A 21,396-nucleotide genomic window follows, 5' to 3' on the forward strand; every position below is an offset into this window, starting at 1 on the left:
ACAGTTGCCTCATCTGTGCATTCCTTAGAATTTATGTCTTAAATAGATTGTGAAATTAGAATCTCAGAGTCTCTTAGTGAAAGATCAAGTGTAAACAATTGTTACTTGTAAAAACAGCATTTACATATACTATGATAAACCTGATGCCCTCAGAAAGTAATCAAAAAAGGGGCTCATTAATTCTAAACCAGCCTTTCTAGTTCCCCTGTTCTCCTTCTCACCTTCATCCTGACATCCTTTTTCTCCTCTGCTGGCAGACAGGAAACTAAAATAAAATGAGATTTCAAAGCTAGTTACAGTAGGACTGTAATATATGAATTACTGATACCAGGAGGGGTCCTTGTACTTTGTGATTCATTCAATCTTGTAGCCACATTTCACGTAGAGGTCTGGGCTCTGTTGTGGACTGTTGGCACCTAGGCTTTCTCACAGAAAAGATTTGTCCCAGGTCAGCATGTGGGAACCAACAAGAGTTCATTTAACAAGAATGACAGTGGCATTAAAATCCCACTGAGGAAGTGTGAAAACTAACTTTGCAGCATGGAGGCACCTAATGAAGATGTACTGAGTTATTTAAGGGACCTACAGCGGCTCTGTAAGTGCTTTATTAGTCTGTTGTGTGCTCATAATAGCAATTTTAGTATCAGTTATTCTTAATACTTTTGGAAATTAATAATTAGAATAGCTTACCTGCTGTGACTTTTAAATGAAAAAATTATTTTACTTTAGGCTGTAAGTATCAGCAGTAGCTTCATGGATGCAAAAAGTAGCAAAAACATTATTCATAATTGAGTGCTTTGGAATACTAGAAGAAGCAAGAGATAACCTGTATTTTTCTTCTTAGTTTGAAGGATACAGTATTTCTAGTTATTCTCTTTACCTTTTGAAGATATCCCAGACAAAGCAGCTGCCCTTTACAGTAAAAAATAGGTGTTCTATGGGCCTTTTTTTTTTTTTTTTTTTCCCCTTAAATTGGTATCAGTAATTCAGAGATGAAAGCAAATACTTGGGCTCTATGTATGTGGACAATCAGGAAAAAAGGAAGATACTTCTTTTCTCATATCAGGTGCCCCTTGGTGATTGATAATTGATTATTCTATTTTAGCCCCCATTCTATTTCTATTCCATTTCTATTCAAGTGTGCTTTCAGTAGCTATTTCTTTAACTAGCTTTTACTGTCATCTTTTGTTCTTATTTCAGTGACTGTTTTTTACATCTGAACCTCTTATGGCTCAGGATATAGCTGTTTTTTGTTTGTTTGTTTTTTAATCCTGAGGCTGATAAAAGCATATTAAGGTTAATGAATGCAAAAATTCTCCATCAGTTTTCAGAGATGAGAATGTCAGAGGCTCAAATTGGATAAGCTCCCTAGTAACATACTTAATAAACAACATTCAGAATAATATAATCTGAGGTAGAAATCAGTAATTATAAATTTATTGCAGTGCTTTAAAGTGTAATATTTGTCTTTTTGCTAGCTTGGATTTTTTTCTTTTCTCCATTCTATTTCCAGGTACTTGTACTTTGCTGTTCATTACTAAATTGTGACAGAATCAGTTATTAGTGCTACCTTTAGTGGTAGTGTGTTTTAAAGCTTTTTCCTGAGTCTTTGTCATTGCTGGGCTGATCATTTTGGACCTCATAACACTGAGATACTGAGGCTCTGAAAATTTTGAATGAATCAGATTGCTCTATATTTGGTTTATATTTTTGTGAACTTTATATACAAACAGTAGCATGAGGTTTTTTGAATAGCAAAAGCCGTAGAGAGTAGATATGGGAGGGTCCATTGAGGCAGCATGGTAGAAGCACAGTTTTGTAGAATATGTATTGATATGGATATACCATTTAGTATCAGTTCAAAGCTTCACTTAAAACTAAAAGTTTTGTTAACTATACTGGATAACACATTCTGTCTATATTGTCTGATGCCAGTATCTCTGCTTTTTTTTTGCCCTAGTATTTAATAATTAGTTTTTGAAAATGTAAAGATCCAACTGAAATTAGAAGCTAGGAAAATTAGAAGCTAGTTCAGGAAGGCAGAAATTTGAAAGAATGATACAGATGCCTTAATGCACTTTGTTGTCCCACTAGTGTTAGGCTGTTGGTAGCGCTGTAGAAACATAAATGTAATTAGAAAACTGAGAGGAATTTGCATGATAAAACTATTGAAGTCTCCCTACCTACAAAATTACCCTTAGCATCACTTCACGACACTTTTACCTTCAGGTTACTTTTTCTTTCAGTGTGTTGTCCTTACATCAGTTTATCACAATTTGCAATGTGAGATTGTGAACAATCAGGGTCCAGTTGAGACCCAGCTGAGTCATCTGTTAACCAAAATCCTGAAATTTGGAAACCCTTTTTATGGTGACGGAGGCCTTTTAACTTATATGTGGAGGCTGGAAGAAGATTGGAAATGTTGATGGTTCTGTCAATATAACCTGTGAAAATATTCAAATAAAATATAGTACGCTTCATTTCTGGCCAAGCTAGAACTAGCAAGAGCTAAGGCTTTCTTCTTATCCTGTGACATACTGTTTCAACACTAACATGAAAGTACAAGAAGTACAGCTGTGCAATATGAAATGTTCATGGGTCACCATTAAATAATAGTAATGATAATAGTAGCAATTGAAAAAAAAAAAAGGGGGGGTGGAGGGAGGCAATAATGGCTTATGCAAGAATTTAAACACATAAATACAAAGACATATTTACTAGTTTTATTTTTCTCTTGCCTTAATATTTACATCTGCGTTGCACTTCTTTTCTTTGCTTGTTTTAATGTGTATACCCTGTGAAGGCGTATGTCTCAAAGTAAAGATCTGTCCTCTAGTTATGTAATTTCACTCTTGTAGTAATAACAAACAAGTGATGCATGAAAAGATTCTCCTCTCTCTCTCTTTTTTTTTTTTTTTTTTTTTTTTTTTTTTTTTTTTTTTTTTTACTTAAAAGTTTCTCCTGTTATGAATAGTAAGAGACACACTCCAATTAGTCATCTTGTTGTCTAAGCCGATCTCTTTGTCTGTATAACTTTCTAACAAACTTCTTTTTACGCACTTGGAAACATAATAATTCCTTTTAGCATATACAGATTTAATTTATAAGAGATGTAATGGATGGGAATAGCTAAATATTTTTGAAGACTTTATCAGAGCTCTCTAAGTTGGAACAATTAAAAAAAAAAAGTTCTTGATGTTCTTATTTTCTATAGTAGGAAGATTAGCATAGCATTGTAACAACAAAGTCTGTTCTTCACCATTTGAAGTATTTTCAAAATAGCTGATCCATTGTAACTCAGATATGGCACTCTAATATTGAGCCAAAACAAATTTTAAGCTTGAAAAAAAATTGTGTACCACCAGAGATTAGCCTGTAAGATAAGACATTAAACAGAATTTTATATCAAGTAGAATTCTATATCAAACTCTATGTCAAAGCATTGGTCCAAACCAGATCAGTGCCAGATCAACTTTCCACTACACTGTGACCTGCTGTCACAGAAAAGGCATACTCTGTTTTGAAAGGTTGTTGAACTCACTGGCCTTATATGACACAGTCTTTTAGTCTTTTACTGCAGTGCTAGTAATTGTCAAATATGGTCATTTAAGTACCAGGAAACAACAAAATATGTCCTTGTGTTTTATTTATATAATTTAATGGATAAGATTGCTTTTGGCTTGTTGACAGATACTTGAATAGTTAGAGTTAGGTTTATTTGATATAGCTTTTTTTGTGTGTCAGTGGGGCAAGAGTGTCAGTCAGCAATGACATGGACACAGGGGTTCAAAAACCCAAGCTATGCAATAAAGGTGTCAGTGGCACCTCTAAAACAAGTGTCACATGGACGGTCACGGCTGTCAGATAAGAATATCTAACTTGAGAGTATGTGGAAGTCATGGTATTTGTTTTGTATTTTCAAGACTTGCACAGTGGAAACAATTGTACTGATTGAAAAATGTAATTTTTAACAGTGTCGATTATATATTTATAATTACATTTTTAACACTTTAACTCAACATGTTATCTTTGTTGTTAATTAAAGTGAAAATATGAAAACTTAATTCGGACATGGAGAAGTTACATCATACTGATGTAATTTTGTTGCTTTGGGATGGTGGCGTTATATTGCAGGGTCTTTGATTCCCTCCAAAACATACATTAAGGAGATATAACAGATCACCAAGAGCTCTGAGATTTTACATAGTATCATTACTTTTTTTTTTCCCCTGTATAACACTTCATGTAAAAAACAAACTAAATACAAAGAACTGTAGCATTAAGCTTCCCCATTCGTGGAAACGTTTGTTTTTTCTGTCTCCATGCATGCAAAATAGAAAAATATTTTAAAATAGTATTATTAAATACATGATAGTAATAGCCATTGCATTCCTGGTGTCTTTCAAACTAATGAATGTCTTTTCCTTTCAGAATTACAAAAGGAGGTCTATAATAAGCAAAATTATATATATTTTTAAATGCGTGTATGTGATCTGTAAATACTAAATGATAAACTATTTCAATGTCTTGTAGTTCCTATGTAGTACTTGTAACTGAGGTTTAAGATAATTTCATTCTTTTAACTGCATTTCTGTATCTTGATTTGTTTAGATTTCTGTACGTGTAATCATTATTCTGCTTTGTAATGCCTGACATTGGGATGATTACAGTATAATAGCAATATTTTTTCCTCTATATTAGTGATACTTTTAAGCTTATTTTCATGCAAATACATGTTTTTACTGGGAATAAATTACAGGCATGAGTAAGTAGATCAGTTTTCATCTCATTACTAATAGATACAGCTTTGTATATTATACAAGGCCTGTCTGGGATGGAGTCAATTTTATTCACAGCAGCTTCAACCTTATCATTTTTGGAATTGCAACTAAAACAGTGTTGGTCACACACCAGTGTTTTGGCTGTTGCTGAGCAGTGTATGCACAATGTCAAGACCTTCTCTTTTCCTACTCTGTTCCCCAGTGAGCTGACTGAAGAGAGACAACCTGGACAGCTGACCCAAATTGACCATTCTGTACTGCATAACATCATGTTCAACAATAGAAACTGAGGGAAAAGGATTTGAGGGGAGGTAGCCTTTGTTTAAAGATTGTCTGGGCATCAGCCTACCTTAGGGAGGGAGAGCATTTGCATCACTTACTTTGTTGTTTGTGGGTTTTTTGTTTGTTTGTTTGTTTGTCTCCTTTTTTAATTCACCTATTAAGCTGTCTAGACTTACAACTCTTCTTGCTCGTCTCTTCTGACTCTCTCCCTAGTCCTGTTGCAGGGAGGAGTGAGCAAGTAGCTGTGTGGTGCTTGGCTGCTGTCCAGGGCTAACATACACAAAAACAAAAATGTTCTTAATCACAAAATATTAAACCATGAAAATAGAGAATTATTATAAAAGTAAATTTAATGAACCTATCTATCACAAATATAGGAGTCAATGGGAAATTTGAAAACGGTTGTAGAGTAGCATTTGAGGTGAAACCAGATCTGACTGAAAATGTACAGTTTGATTTTAGGTCATATGCTGCATTTGTGAAAATATAAAATATAAATCTACTAAAGATAAAGGTTGAGCTCTAAAATAAATAAATAAAAAACAAAAAAAAAAACAAACAAACACTATACTCAGTAATTACTGGACACTAAAAGGATTGGATTTATATCAAATATTTATTTTCATCAGAGAATAAAAACTTCTTAACATAATGATTTTTCTAAGTAATGATTGGTGGTTTTGGACATACGTAAGTTGGCTATCAATAGCAGGGCTATTTTTAAATATTCAAAGGAATGCATGAAAAAACTACAAAGGAATGTTTCTGTTAGGTGGTATTTAGGTATGCAGAATGAGATTCATCTCTCCCATTCAAAGATCTGACTTCATCTTCTGCACCTTTTTTATTGCCAATGTTTTAAAGAAGAGTAAATTCTAAAGTGCATTTCTTCCAAAATAGACATCTAAAGTAGTGAAAATGAATTGCACTTTAAAACAGCCTATTTCTCTTCCTCGTTTTTAAAGGAAATCTAGGTTGAGAAGTTAAAATGCAGCTATCTACAGCCTTTTAAAGTTGGATGACAGCAATTTCATCTTTAATGATACAGGGCAATGACCATGGAATTCTGGGAAATATTAATGTGATTTGATGGTGAAAGAAAGATTCAGATTTATATAGCACCCATATGGAGTCATTGTTTTTTGAATGTGCTTTTGGTAACCACAAAGAGTAATTTCTTCTTTTAAGTGTTCTCACTCCACCACTGAATTTTATTTTCTTTTCCAGGTAGAATAAACCAAATCCTCTTAATGCAAAATTTAGGACCACAAGAAAACATTATTTTCAGTCTTGTAGAGTGCTCAGTACATTATTACCGTTTAATAACATATATTAATAATTAAAAACCATAACTCTTCTCATTCAAGAATACAGAAATGTAAGTATTAAAGTGAAATTAACAAGCCAAGTGACAGCATAATAAGAGAAAAGCAAGTTACTGTGTTATTCAGAGTTCTTGAGGTGTAACTTAAATAATTTGATGTATAACAGCTGTATTAGTGATGGTTCCCATCAGATGCATCAGACAGAGTTTAAAGGATGATGTTACAAATAATGCTGTCCAGGAGGTTTAAAGAAAAAAATAAAATAAAGAACAGCCTACAGGTACTGAGAGTAACATTTGAACCATTTCACAAAACCTTTCAGAGGAAGCAATTAAAAAGAAAAATAAATGTCTGGTGTAAAGGATTAGTGAGCAAGAAGTTTTGCAAACTACTGTTAATCCACAGCTAATCGAGATGTGACAGAGTAAGCTAATTAATCTGGAGCAAAATTTCAGATGTTTCCTGGCACATCTTAAACAGTAGGGGAAGAAATCCATTTCAGCTCCTGATATTAAAAGTTCAATGGTTCCTTGGATTTTTCCTCAAATTAAGTTATGGGATTGATTTACAGAAGTAGCTTTGAAGCAATGACTACTGAATTTTTAGCTTAATTGCAAATACATAAAATTTCAAGTACTTATAGTTTGACTTGTATCCAAAGATAGAAGAGAATAATTTACATTATGACTATTTCAAGACTTTTGTTCCATGCCTGTTTCTGTATTTTAAATTAAAGTTTCTAGCATTTTAAGAAAACTAAAAAACTTGGTTTAGAAAAAATGGACTGAATGTTAAGATTCTTTCTTTATAAGAAGGTTTAGTGTATTCATTTTAATGTTATCATTTTATTTTAAATTATTATTTTATTCTAATTTCAACATAAATGCATGCTTAACATCCAGCAGAAGAAGCAAAGTTATTCTGCCACAGTGCATTTCAACTAGCTGCAATGTAATCACATATATCTGACAGATACTGGCTGTGCAAAATTATCCTTAAGTACTAACAGATTTTCACTAGATTTTTATAGCTGAGAATTTTTTTCTGTGTCTTTTTTTTTTTTTTTCTATGGGTTTTTTGTTTTTGTATAATGGGTAAAGGTAATGTCTTTTCGTATTGAATATATATCAATCTAGCACTTTGAGACTTGAAGAAAAATACTGAAGCACTTGTATAGGGTTTTTGCTGTATCTCAAGACCAAACTTGTCCAGGTCATTGCAATAGGAATATTATATTGGCCATGCATCAGGCTCCTTTCTTTGTCATCTTCACAGCACTTATTGGAGCTCATTTTATGAACCAGGAGAGAAAGTTCCTTTGTAGGGCTATATCCATACCACCGTAAGTGTGTGGAGGAGATAAAGATGTTTTCCGACTCAGAAGCTGACTGCCTTGGCATGATTATTTTCATAAATATAACTATTTTAATCTATAAAACATGTGGATGCAGCAAAACTATGAAATGAAAATATCTCCTGACTCAAGATGGGCTATTCTTTGTGTTGAACAAAAGTAGTACCAAAGTTGGTGCCATCAGTATGGCAACATGGAGACTTATAGTTGTCCTGTTTTCACAGAATCACTTAATTGCAGGGGTTGAAAGGGACATCAAGAGATCATCAAGCCCAACTCCCATGCTAAAGCAGGTACCCTACAATAGTTGGCACAGGTAGGCATCCAGATGGGTCTTAAATTTCTCTATAGAAGGATACTCCACAGTGTCACTGGGCAACATGTTCCAGAGCTCCATTGCCCTTAACATAAGGAAATGCTTCTACATGTTAGTACAGAACTTCCTGTGTTCCAATTCTAGGCCATTGCTCCTTGTCCTATCAATGATCTGTTGATGATCTGTTCCATGATATTCCCAGGCACAGAGGTTCACCAGCCTGTAGTTCCTGGGATCATCCTTGCTCCCTTTCTTGTAAATGGGAGTGACATGGCCCTTCCTCCAGTCATCTGAGACCTCACCTGACAGCCACAACATTTCAAATATGATGGAGAGTGGCTCAGCAACCACCTCAGCCAGCTCCTTCAGAACCTTGGGATGCACACCATCTGACCCCATAGACTTGTACGCATTCAGTCTCATAAGGCAGTCTTGGACCTGCTATGTCTTCATGGGAGGGGGCGTGCCACCAGGGATGTGAGAAGAACTGGAATTCAGGCCGGCAGTGAGTGAAGACCGAGGCAAAGAACTCATTCAGTGAAGATCGAGGCAAAGAACTCATTCAGTACCTCAGCCTTCTTTTCGTCCATTGAAGCAAGTTCTCCTTTCACATTTACCAAAGGAGGTACACGCACTTCGGCCTGTCTCTTCTGGCCAATGTTCCTGTAGAAAGTCTTCCTGTTGTTTTTTTCGTCCCTTGCCAAGTTCAGTTCTGCCTGTGCCTTGGCCTTCCTGATCCCACGTCTGCAAGTCCAGACGGCATCCCTGTATTCTTCCCAGGTGACACGCCCTTGTTTCCAGAGCTTGTACATACCTTTCTTTGCCCTCAGCATGCCAAGCAGGTCCTTACTGAGCCATGCTGGCTTTTATGAACTGCAAAGCCCAGAACTGGACTCTAAATGTGGCCTCATCAGGGCAGAGTAGAGAGGGAGGATCACCTCCTTTGACCTGCTGGCCACATTCTTTTTAATTCACCCCAGGATGCCATTGGCCATCTTTACCACAAGAGCACACTGCTGGCTCATGCCTAACCTAATGTCCACCAGGACACCCAGGTCCTTCTCTGCAGATCTCTCCAGCAGTCATCCCCTATACTGATGCATGCAGTTATTCCTCCCCAGGTGCACAACTCGACACTTGCTCTTGTTAAACTTCATCAGGGTCCTCTCTGCCCAGCTCTCCACTCTATCCAAGTCTTCTTGAATGTTAACATAACTCAGCCTTCAGGTGTGTCAGCCATTCCTCCCAGCTTTGTATCATCAGCAAACAGTTTCAGTTGGGATAATTTTCTTCCTAGTAACTGGTATTGTGCTGTGTTTTGGATTTAGGATAAGAATAATGTTGATAAACCACCATGTTTTAATTGTTGAACTGTGCTTACATAGAGCCAAGGACTTTCCAGCTCCTTGTGCTGCGCTGATAGTAGAGAGCTAGAGTGCACAAGGAGATCGGGGGGTATAGAACCAGGGTTGCTGTCCAAACTGGATAAAGGGATGTCTCATACAGTATGACAATGTGCTGAACGATAGGACAGGGGTGTGGGGATGGAGGATGAGAAGGGGGGTGTGTGATGCTGCTGCTACTCTGGGACTGGTTGGGCATTGGTCAGCAAGTGGTGAGCAATTACATTGTGCATCACTGGTTCTGTATATTCTTTTCATTATTTTAAAAATATTTTTTTCCTTTATTTTTCTGTCCTATTAAACTGTCTTTATCACAATCCACAGGTTTTACAGGTTTTTTTTTCCAATTTTCTCTCCCATCCTATGTGGGGGAGAGTGAGCAAATGGCTATGCTCAGCTAAATGCCAGGTTAAACCACAACAATAATTCTGTGCTGTTTTTGTTGGTTTAACTTCTGTTTTAGTTTATTACTGTAGATGCTTTCTAGGTGTTCCTAGTAGTCTCAGTGCTTTACATTACAGCAACCACTTTTGCCTCTTGTGGCACCTTTTGTTTTTATGACTAGCCTCTTTCCAGTCAAAGTAAAGAAAAATCATTGGTACTGGCAGCATTATACACAAGAAGTATCAAACTCAAAGCGTAGATTTGCTTTCTCCTAATGAATTAGAGTCAGGCTGAAGATTTACTTTTGCTGCTATGGTCTCTGACTGAATAAAGAAGGTAATGAATATGAATTAATGCCAATGTAAGCTAGATCACGTCAACTATGTAAGCTTCTTGTTTAGATTACATAGGGGAAAAAAAAGAGTTCTTAATATGTATTATTAACCAAATTCCTAATTGAGGGTTGGCTGTATATTGTGTATTTAATTGATTCAAATATAAGGTGACTTGTTTAGACAGTTGCTACTGTTATTATTTTCTTACACTATTATATCTGAAGTTTTCTTTATGACATCTTTGGCTAGATTTTTCCCTTTATACGTAGTCAAAAATTAAGCCTTTTTGCAATGATAAGCTAAATTCTGTTTCTGTTGTGCTTACCAAAATACCTATTCTAAATTTTATCCCAGTTGTGAGATTGATTTTGAATTCAGCTATTCATTACCATGTAGATATTAAATTAGATCCCCAATAGGCAGCCTTGCTCTGTCTTTCATGCTCTATTGGTGTATGTTGAACACCAGATGCAGAGAATAACAGCAATATTATCCCTTTCTATGCTTACAAGCACTGATGCATGTGTTGAGATTTCTCCCTTAAAAAAAAGGGGCATTACTTATGAATGAAGGTCAACAATTACTACTAGCCTTACTAATCTCCTTGTCTGTGACCTGAAATCTAAACTCATTCCTCTTTTCTTTTGAGTTTATAATCAGCTAATGATATGGTACTGCTCTCTAATTCTTTCTGTTATCTATATCTCCATTCTTCCACCATGTTCCCTTTGGGCTTCATGGAAGTTTATTTCTTTTGGCTATAGCAGATGACAGAACATTTGCTTTGGCATTTTTATCAACAACCACAAATTAGTGCTATTAATACAAGTTGAATTACAGCCCCATCTTTCAACTTGTGTCTACCTAAATCCTGATGAAGACTTCTAAATTCAAGATATCCACTTGTCTGCCTAGTTTTCAGAGTTGTGAATTGCATATACTACTAGACTCTGCTGATGCATCTATTTTCAGTGAAAAAATGCTTCATCCAGGTCAGATTATTTATTTATTTATTATTATTTTTGCATTTAATACTATGAAATGAATAACTTCTTGGATATAGAAAACTTTAAAACTCTCCTGTTATGATTACTTTTGTTACTAGATTAAAACTCAAGCCAACTTATGGCATACTGTGTCTGGACCTAGGACTCTTGAATTCATGGTTGCACGTTACTTCAGTTTCAACAGAAAAGAGAGAGAAATAGAGAGCTCTCTTGTGGGATTCCCATGGAATTGTGCTTAGATACTTAAGAAAAATGAAAGTTGTCATTTTAATCTATGATTACAGCACATATACCAGGGCATCCAGATCTTCAAGTTAGGCCAGGCTAGGATCAGATTGGTTTTTGAGAGGCTGGAAAACCTCCTGTTTACTATATGTGCTCATGCTTTAAGAAGCTGACACTGCACTTAAGTGGGTTGGCTTCTCTCTGGAGATACCCATATAGTACTTGAATCTTAAATCTACAGTTGTAAATTTTCTGGGTTTCTCCTCTGATGCCTAGGGAATTTAGATGGCTATATTAAGCAAATGGAATAAACCACTTTATACCTCTAAGTCATATCATTTAAAATACAGCAGAAGTTACAGCTAAATGAGATACCAGATACTTCTTCAGGGAAAATTTTGAAGGACATTTGATCCACTAGGTTTCTAAAACAGTCAAACATGTGGATTAAAAATAAAACAGAAAACAAAACAACTCCTGTTCCGTACCCCTCCCCCCATACACACACTACTTTGTGGGAAATGTGCAAATAATCCAGTCTCTTCTAAATTAAAAAAGCTGTCAAAAATCTTGCCTGACTGAACATCCTTATCCAGAAAATATTTTCAAAAGGGCTGCCAAGGAGGCAATTCTGCTCAACTGATATTGCTTTACCTTTATGTTACCCTGAAATTCAACTATTAAGGAAAGTTGTAATAACTGCAGTGTTCTACAATGCCTGGGACCCTTCATAGAAAAAGCTGACTTAATGAGAGCTCATGACATAGAAATCACTTGCTTTGAGCTACTCTTTTTTTTTTTTTTCCTTTGAAGAATCATGGCGACGGACTCAATAGGTCAACTTAATGTGGAACTAGCTTTTCACTACAGATCTGAAAATCTCATAAATATAGGGATGGATAGAGCCTTGAACTATGACTACCTATAATTCTTGTGATATACTTTGTCATACCACCCAAAGGAGGAAAATCTATTCAATTTAAGCTATAATGACAATGTTTTATAAATAAATTGTATAAACATATTCTTAAAAGGAAAGAAAGCATTTTAGGCTGATATGAACATATCTCAAATAAGTGGAGCCCACTGGCTAAAAACATGAATCACAGCAATGAATCACCTAGAGCATTTCTTTTCTGTGACTCAGGCTCTTGGTGTTTCCGAGAACAGTAAAGGTAATAACTTTAAACAAGGTGAGAGATAAATATTCAAAAGATCATCTAAGAATTAATTAAAAAATACGAAACAATTTATAAGGTTGAACATGAAGTTCATATGCAGTCTTTTTATAATTACAGAGGAAGAACAAAAACTTTTGCATTCTAGATATCCATTTCCATTCTTTCTGCACAATGGAGAAGTTGTATGTGGCATGTAGACTTGTCCAGCGATGTACGGATGGATCAAATCATAGTGGCTATTAATTACTGGGACCATTACCTCACTACCCAGATAGTCCTTCCTCTAACAAGATTTCAAATAAACTAGCATGTTAAATATCTAAGTAAACAAATAGCTATCTGTAGGCTTCAACTATGATGATCTATTGTGCGGTTGTTTTTGAGTGTAAAGATGTTTCTATGGGTAATGCATGCCCTACGAAAACTTTGATTAGTTGGTGGAAGGGAGAGAACCGTAGTAATGTACTGTATTATAGGAATATTCTTCATTGTCTCACTAAGATTACAGAAATCTATAAATCTTTCACCAAGGAAAATATGAACGTGATAAAAAAATAAAAAGGCAAGACCATTCTTTTTATCTGATTCTTCCAGACAGGTGTTTTTTGTTTGTTTGTTTTTAAATGTACTTGTGTTGATTCTTTTTCAACTATTTCTATACCAGTCCCTCTTTTTCTTCCTCTTTCTTCTTTTTAGTAATCCTGGTGGCATATGCTACTATTTCCAAGTGAACTGATACAAATTTTTTTATTTCAATGAGATTTTCAAGGATAATGTATCTTTAAAAAAATTCAATCCATTAACTATTCAGCTTGAGAAACATGTATATATAGTATTTTCTTCAAGATGCACATTATGCTTTTGAAGTTTCAATCATTATTTTTCTGTCTGAAATAAGCAAAACAACAAAATGAACAAATAAACCCCATAATTGTTAACTTCTGCATTTGGATTTTCTTTCAATTTTGTATTTCAGTCCATTTTATTCAAATCTTTTGAAACAGAAATGCAAATAAACATAAATTGTGATCTTCGTAAAATATTCCAGAGGTGTAATTTTTGGATTCTACTGGAAAAATTGGCCAAAGATTGAACAATGTGGGATAGAGCATAGAAGCCTTTCCAACCATCCTATTATGTTCTACAAAGAGATCACTTCAATATTCAGTAACGTGAAATCTATCTCCAGTCTGTTAAATTTTAGTGCTATTATGGTACTGCGGAGACCGGATAGCTGCAAACAGGGAAGTAGATAAAGCATCATTCTTCAGTGGGAGCATGGTGTCCCTCACTGAAGATCAACAGCAGTATTTGTGGATCTTGGATATTCCATGCCCTTTCCTGTAAATCAGCAATCTTTCTTACCCGTGGTTCAGAAATTGCACATATGTGATTGCAAAGCAAAATGGTGAATGGCACTTCTGGGGCATTCAACTTCACAAAAGGAAGCAAATGTAGCCATACCAAAAATATGTACTCAGCAAACAATTGCTGATCAATATGAAAGAAATACCAACTGGGGAAAGTCACATGCTGGGAAGATACTCAGCAAAAGGTAAAATGTTCACATCCTGAGACAGTCTGAAGAATACAGTTGAATCACTAATCTTAACATTGAGAACTCAAGAGAGAAAGAAATTTAGGATGGGGATCCATCCAACTTGAAGCTGAGACTCCACTAACAGGAGCATTGAGAGAACTGCTACACACATCTTCAAGATAATTCATGTAATCAAGCTATTTTCTTTATTCTTTCCCCTTGAACATGCTAGTCAGATGATCATTTTGAAAGAAAAATTTCTTACCAACTCCTTTCATAGTCTACATTTTCTTCTTTCCCATCCTCAATCCTTTTATCTTCCTATTTGCAGTCTTTCAGAAATGCATCTTTTATGTACTATTTAGGTAAAAAAAGTACTTATGGAGGTCATCCATTACAACCTCTTGCTCAATTTGACTGATAAGCTCAAGTACAACTTTTAATTTATTCTGTCATTGCAAATGAGCTTTGATGGACAGTCCACACCTACTCATTGTAGCAATACACTCAGCCCTTCTGTCTTGCAGGAAATTGTCTCATTTTATTTAAAAAGAGTGACTATTCATATGGCAATGTCTTCTGTTTGTTTCTTTTGCTTCCTATCTTTTCACATATTATTTGTTGAATAATTTGTCAGTGATGTGTGTTAAATAAAAGAGTTTGAATGGACTAAATAGTAAAATTTTGTCATATTTTTGAAAAGCTTTATTATATATAAAGAAAAGATCAATGCTTACAGAAAGACTTACCAAAAGCTGCAATTAATGTTTTCAGCACATGAGGGTTTTGCTGCCATTTTGTAAAAATTGCACCATTCAGTTTTACAGTTTTATTAATGCTATTGTACCTGCATTAGTGAACACTGAATGCTGAATTGTTTTAAAACAAATGCACTGTGATATAATTTGGAAGCATATGTATTAGCCAATTCATCTGTGATAATCAAGAAAAAAAGTAGTAGCAGAAAAGTACAATAAATCACTGTTAGGTATGCAAGAAATCAGCATAGTCCTTTGTGGAAACTTCTGCATGCTTTAAGAGTTAGCAAAAATTTATATAAAAAATTATGCAGTAATACTGAAACCGTAGTAAAACAAATAGACATAAAGGTCAGCATAATGGTATAACACTGATCTAAATGTTGAATCAGTCTGGTTTGTCTCAGATATAATGGTGCAGTTGCAGATGCATAGTTTGCATATCTTCACTGTTTATAACAAATGAAATACAAGATGTCCATCAGCAGTCAAATTGATAATCAAATCACCGTTTTTTTCATCCATGTGAGTGGGAGAGAGAGCAAGGCAGTTATGATGTTCTGTATAACTGAAGGACAACCACATGAGCCCTTCTGTTAGTCAAGGTAATACATTAATCTTCAGAATTATCTAAAGAAGGAGCATTTCTCTAAAATTGGGAAGTAGATATGGCTGTCTTCACCATCTGGAAAACATTGTTTGACGAGGGTAGCTTAATGAATTGATAACTCCTGATGGTAACCATCTAGTCCACTGGCCTGCTCATGATACCTGATAACCTGATGCTGGATTAGGAAAAAGGGGTGCATTTCCAAATAGCTGCTTTATCTCTGTCTGTTGAAGAGGGAACTCCATTTTTTTCCGAACTATCATGCAAAATGAGTCCAAGAGAGCCTCATGCTGGTTGAGACCAGTCATGGATGGGTCACGGGCTGATGACAGCCTCTAATGGGGAGGATTGATGATTTGCACTGTACAAGTTATTGCTTGCTAACCCCTAGATGAATTAAGTTAATAAGGTTGCGAACTCAGTTAAACCACATCTGTATATGGTGTCTGTACTTTGTGTGTCAGGCTCAGTGATTAAGTTGCCCCTAGCATTTTGTGGATTTGGATAGCCTTTCATTTTCAGCTGGTCTGTTTCCCATCAGCTGCCACAGAGTGATCGGTCTCACTCTGTAATATGCAATGTGCAGCATAACAAATGAATGCAGGATAACCCTGTATTTATTACTGCAGTTTGTAAGTAAAAGATTAATGAGTGAAATTTATTGGTAATGCAGGACATTGCTAGGTCGTTGCTTCACTGAGATCTCCTTCTACATATGCAGATTTTAGTGTTAATTTAGAGGGAAGAATCCCTACTTTTGTTTTGGCAGTGCAGCCGTTAAAATGCTCAGCTGTCTGGTTTTGCCTAGAATAGTGACTATTCCCTACCACTAAAAATTAACATAGCGTATTTGTATTTTTTTCTGTTTGAAAATATGTCAAATACTGTGGAAATAATTTCTCGATTCAGAATCATTCTGTTTAAGTGAATGTAACTTGACTCGTGCTTCATACTGGATTGTCTGCATTTAAAGTTTATGTATAGTTGTACATATGTACATTTTTTCCTGACTAGAGCACTTTTATTTCATTTTTGATCCTGTTTGTTGACAAAAAGAAGTGATCAGTCTGTGATATTGTAAAGAAATGTCTACTTCCACACAGTAAAACTGTTCAAACTATGCAACTGCAGCCTACCACTGCAATATAGGTGCTCACTGAACTGTAGTTCTGCAGGTGTTTCCCACTGTAAAAGATCACACATCTAATACCACTATGTCTGTGTGCTTGGTAGAACAACGATGGAGAGAATAGTACTTGAGAAACAGAGCCCTCAGCCTCCCAAATGAGCCCCAAAGAGTCGTGCCTTCTGCACTCAGCTTTGCAGGAGATGTGCAAGGGACTGACAAATAGCTCCTGCATTTCCAAAAGCAGACTTATAGGGTTTTATTTAGAGGTAAATCAACAAGGAAATGAGGTTGTGAAATTGAAGAATCAGCATACAGACCATTGTCCTTGTAGCACTCTCCCAATAGAGCCAGAAGTCTTTGAGAGTTTGTGTTTTTCTGTCTCGATCCTGGCACTAAGAACTGCTTCAGCAGCATCCTGTATAATGCCAGTGAAAATCTCTGTAATTTGTTACTGAGCTACTGCTGAAGTTCATAATGAGATGCTGTTCTTTTCATTTTTCTTGTTCCAATGTAGTAGTAGTTAAACTGTATTCCCATCTTATACGGATTTAAAGCACTGTGAAAGCAGGAGAGACTCGTGTATGTAACCCATACATATGCTGCTCCCTTGCAAAATTGTTACTTGCAACATTTTTGCTTACACTATACACACACAGAAAAAATAATTATAGCCCATACATACTTTTCTTAAAATTCATCCACATATAAAGCTATTCAGAGAAAGAAGTATGATAAGTATGTCAAAAAAGAAAAAAAGGAAATTATGTTTTGTAATAATGTAATATCATGACTGTTGCTATTGTTGAATTAGAGCTTATGTTAGAAATTGTACTGATTCTTTTTTTTTTTTTTTCTTCTTGCTCCAGCATATCAAGCTGACGGATGAATAGCAATTTGGCCTTTAAAATTTTTGCAGTATCTTAACATCTTATAGTAACTTTTTAAAGCTTATATAGTATATTGCACCACTAGTTATAAATAATTCAGGACTCACTACACCATCAAAATTGTGGGGATAAACCAAGGCACACATATTAAGTTTTCTTGACTCTTTTATAAAGCTGCTTGTTTAACGTGAAAATCTCAAGGACATGCATCCCCAGGGGTGGTTGTCTTATGCTCCAGTAATGGAGATTAAATTTGTGGTAGTTAGCTAGCTAGCTCTTTTTCTAACAAGGAAACTAAAATTCATTAAAAACTAATTAGGAATGTATAGGAGGTTAATACTCCATGTTAAGCCTTATTAATGTGAGATAAGTAATTCATAAAGTATCAAAGGACTGCAATGGACAGAATTAAGAAGAATTATACCACCAAAAACTACATTAAAGTAACATTAAGGGTCTTGTTTAATCCTGAAGAAGTCAGAAAATTCATAGTTAAAGCTAAATCCCTGTCTTTAACTCACTTTCCTTCTGCTAGGGTAATGCATGTGATGGTCCTCCATTAAGAAGACTCAGAGCATATCATTAGGTGATTTTTTCTACAACTTAAGCTTCAGCATTAATTAAAAGAGGAATAAATCATGAAGAATATGGATTATTGACTAAATGGCTTCACATTCTTAGGATGCTTAACATGCAAATTATTTGCTAGATCTGAGAAAAATATCTTCAGATCATGCTATCACAGCTGCTTTCTGAGCTATGTTAATTTGAAGTTTTGGCAGTCAAAAAAGCTATTAGGCTTTAATACTAATTTTTCTGAAGAATAGTTTTTTGCATCTCAACTAATTTCTAAATAAAAAAATATTTATTGTGATATATTTTGATTTTTTTTTTGTTTTGTTTATTAAATGCCTTCTTCATTCTGACGCTATTGAATAATTGAAAGTAAAGATTTCACAAAATCATACAATAATATCTACAAAATTACATTTATTGTGGTGTTCCAACTTCCAACCATATCCAGCTCCGTTCCAACTTCAGCAGTGAGGGTGCATGTACCGATGTCCCCCAGCTCAAGTACAAATCTCCTTACTGCCCCCTTTTTAAATCACAGGTGTTGACATACATCAGCCACAGCTTCTGAATGCAATCCTATCACACTATGACACTTAACTAGAAAGTCTTGTGAAAGTTGTCTTCAGCAATGTAAGGATTACTGAAATGGCATTTGTGTAAAGGATCAGAAAATGACATTTGCGGCCTCCTGTACTTAGTGAAACTTCTCGCATAGTGGGAGGAAAGTGAGGAGGAACATGGTATAGAAGGTATGTGCATAGTGAACCTTGCAAGTATTCACTACCATTCTGGTAGCAAACCCTGGAGAAGAGAAGCAGGCACATCTAAATGTTTTTTGTCCCCGACAAAAGGATTTTTAGATTGTGAGTCAGTCAAAAGAATTACTCGTTTCTGTACATGGATAGAAACACCAGGGAAACCTGGACCACAACAGCATATTGTACAAGAAAAATTCAAGAGGGTATTCTACCATAGCAGCTGACTCCATTAGAAATGACGTGCAGGCAATAGATTTTTTAATTGAAGTGAATTAGCGTTTGTGGGTTTCACTACAAAATTGAATTTTAAAGCTGATTTGAGTGAAAAGAAAGTAAGAAGATTTGACAACTTAAACACATGAGAAATACTAATACCTTACATTTTTAAGTGCCTTTTATCCCAAAGGAACCCTAAGTGCTTTATGAGCTACATAGATGAATTACTTCATGCATCACTGAAATGCAGCTACCTCTCTCAGTGCATGGCAAGTCTTTTGGCTCAGCGTTATTTCAGAATCACATAACCATTTGAGTTTAAAAGTCATCTGGTCCTTCTCTCCTGCAATGAACAGGGACATCAACAACTAGATCAAGTTGCTCACAGTTCCCTCCATCCTGATCTTGAATGTCTCCAAGGACAGAACATCCACCACCTTTTTTGGGCAACTTGTTCCAGTGCTTTGCTACCCTTATCATACAAAACTTTTTCTTATATCTTGTCTAAATCTCCTCTCTTTTAGTTTGAAACCATTTCCCAATGTCCTATCTCAAAAGATCGGGCTAAAGAGTCTGTCCCCTCCCTTTCGTTCACTCCTCTTTAGATACTGAAAGGCCATTTTCAGGTCACCTCAGTCTTCTCTTCTCCAAACTGAACATTCCCAGCTCTCTCTGCCTGTCTTCATAGGAGAGGTGTTCCATCCCTAGGATCAGTTTTGCGGCCCTTCTCTGGATGCACTCCAACACATCATTGTCTCTCCTGTGCTGAGGAGTCCACATCTGAGCACAGTAATCCAGGTGAGGTCTCACAACACAGAACAGAGAGGAAGGATCACCTCCCTTGACCTGCTGGCCACACTTCTTTTGATGTAGCCCAGGGTATGGTTGGCTTTCTGGACTGCAGGCACTTTGCTGGCTCATGTCCAACTTGCCATCCACCAGTCCCTACAAGTTCATTTCAGCAGGGCTATGCATAGTCCTAGCTTGTAATATGATGCAGTGTTATTAAGAAAGCAAAGAAGGATGATGCAGTGGCTGTGAGTTCTTTCCTATCTCCTCTGCAAAGTCACAGAAGTACAACTTTCATGCTTTTGTATTTGTTTCCATCTCCCAAACAATTAAGCCCAAGACATTTTTTGCATACCATGAGCAATAGTTGAACCAATGAATGAACGCATTCCTTAGGAAAGAAAGTGAAAATGTTATTTCATTAATAATTTGAATGACAGTAGCCTGCAGAAGTATATAGAAATATATCAGAAAGCATACATTAAATTGAACTTATGCTGATGTTCAAGAGCCTCAGCTATAGACAGCTCTGACCTCCACTGAAGTCTCTTCAAATCTAAAGATCCCCGGGAATTTTTTGTAGCGTATTCATGAAGACTAGTGAGATAAAATGCAAGGATTTTCTCATGTAGACTTCTCTGTTTCCAATTTCTTCATTTACACTATGAATAATTTTAGCTTTTATGTACATTCTTTGATTTGATCTGTAGAATGTTTCAGTGTATTGGCAGTATGCAAAGTGACAAGTACAAAAATAAGATGTCTTTGAATTTATGATTAGGAAGATCATAATCCAGACCATTACAACTTAAAAAATAGCACATTTATAGTCATATAATATGTCAAGACTCCACACATACTTAAGAAACATAATTTCCTTTGCCAGTGGACTGAAAAATTTACATCAGTGAATTTGTAGTGACCACATACTTTATGGATTTATTTTCCAAGTGTGAAAAAATGTTGATGAGTAATTATAGAATATGTATATTTAATTATTTAAAAAAAAAAAAGAAGTTGTATTTAGTTTATTAGTATTATATACACCACACACTGTTAGTTGTCTAATGTTGAACTGAATTCCTCCCAGTTTTTAAGAGTTAACCAGAAGGGATCTACTTAGTCCTATATATCAAAATCAAGTCATCTTTTAGATGCTGTTTCTCAACATTTTCATCTGAAATCTTTCTTCCAGATCTGAAGTTATTCTTGTGGCATTTCTCTAAACCTTGTCCAATTTTTCAATATTCTTTTGCAGATCAAGCTCAGATTTGCAGATTTGCAGATAGGAACTCACTAATTATGTATGCAAACATCTAATTTCTCTTTTTTCTTGATCGCTTTAGCCCTTTCAGCTTTATTTACATGAACAAGTTATTTATTGTATACAAAGTTGAACACTATACATCTGCACAATCTTCCACTTGATAGTCATTTTGTTCATCTTGTGGAAACACCTTAATTGAAAACATAACCTAACAACAACTCCTCTAGTTCAGATCTGAGCTGAAATTTTCTCCAGTATATCAGGGAGCTCTCA

At 35.5% G+C, this 21,396-nt stretch overlaps 1 protein-coding gene across 1 annotated transcript in view; it reads left to right on the forward strand.

The window, feature by feature from the left end:
• Positions 1–21,396, forward strand: part of ADGRB3 (adhesion G protein-coupled receptor B3) — a 448,004-nt gene that overhangs the window by 72,208 nt on the left and 354,400 nt on the right. The window lies entirely within an intron of this gene.

The sequence above is a fragment of the Centrocercus urophasianus genome, unplaced genomic scaffold, assembly GCF_019232065.1.
Source record: "Centrocercus urophasianus isolate 14NV4802_14NV808 unplaced genomic scaffold, USGS_Curo_1.0 seq_10, whole genome shotgun sequence".
In the NCBI taxonomy this organism is placed as follows: domain Eukaryota; kingdom Metazoa; phylum Chordata; class Aves; order Galliformes; family Phasianidae; genus Centrocercus; species Centrocercus urophasianus.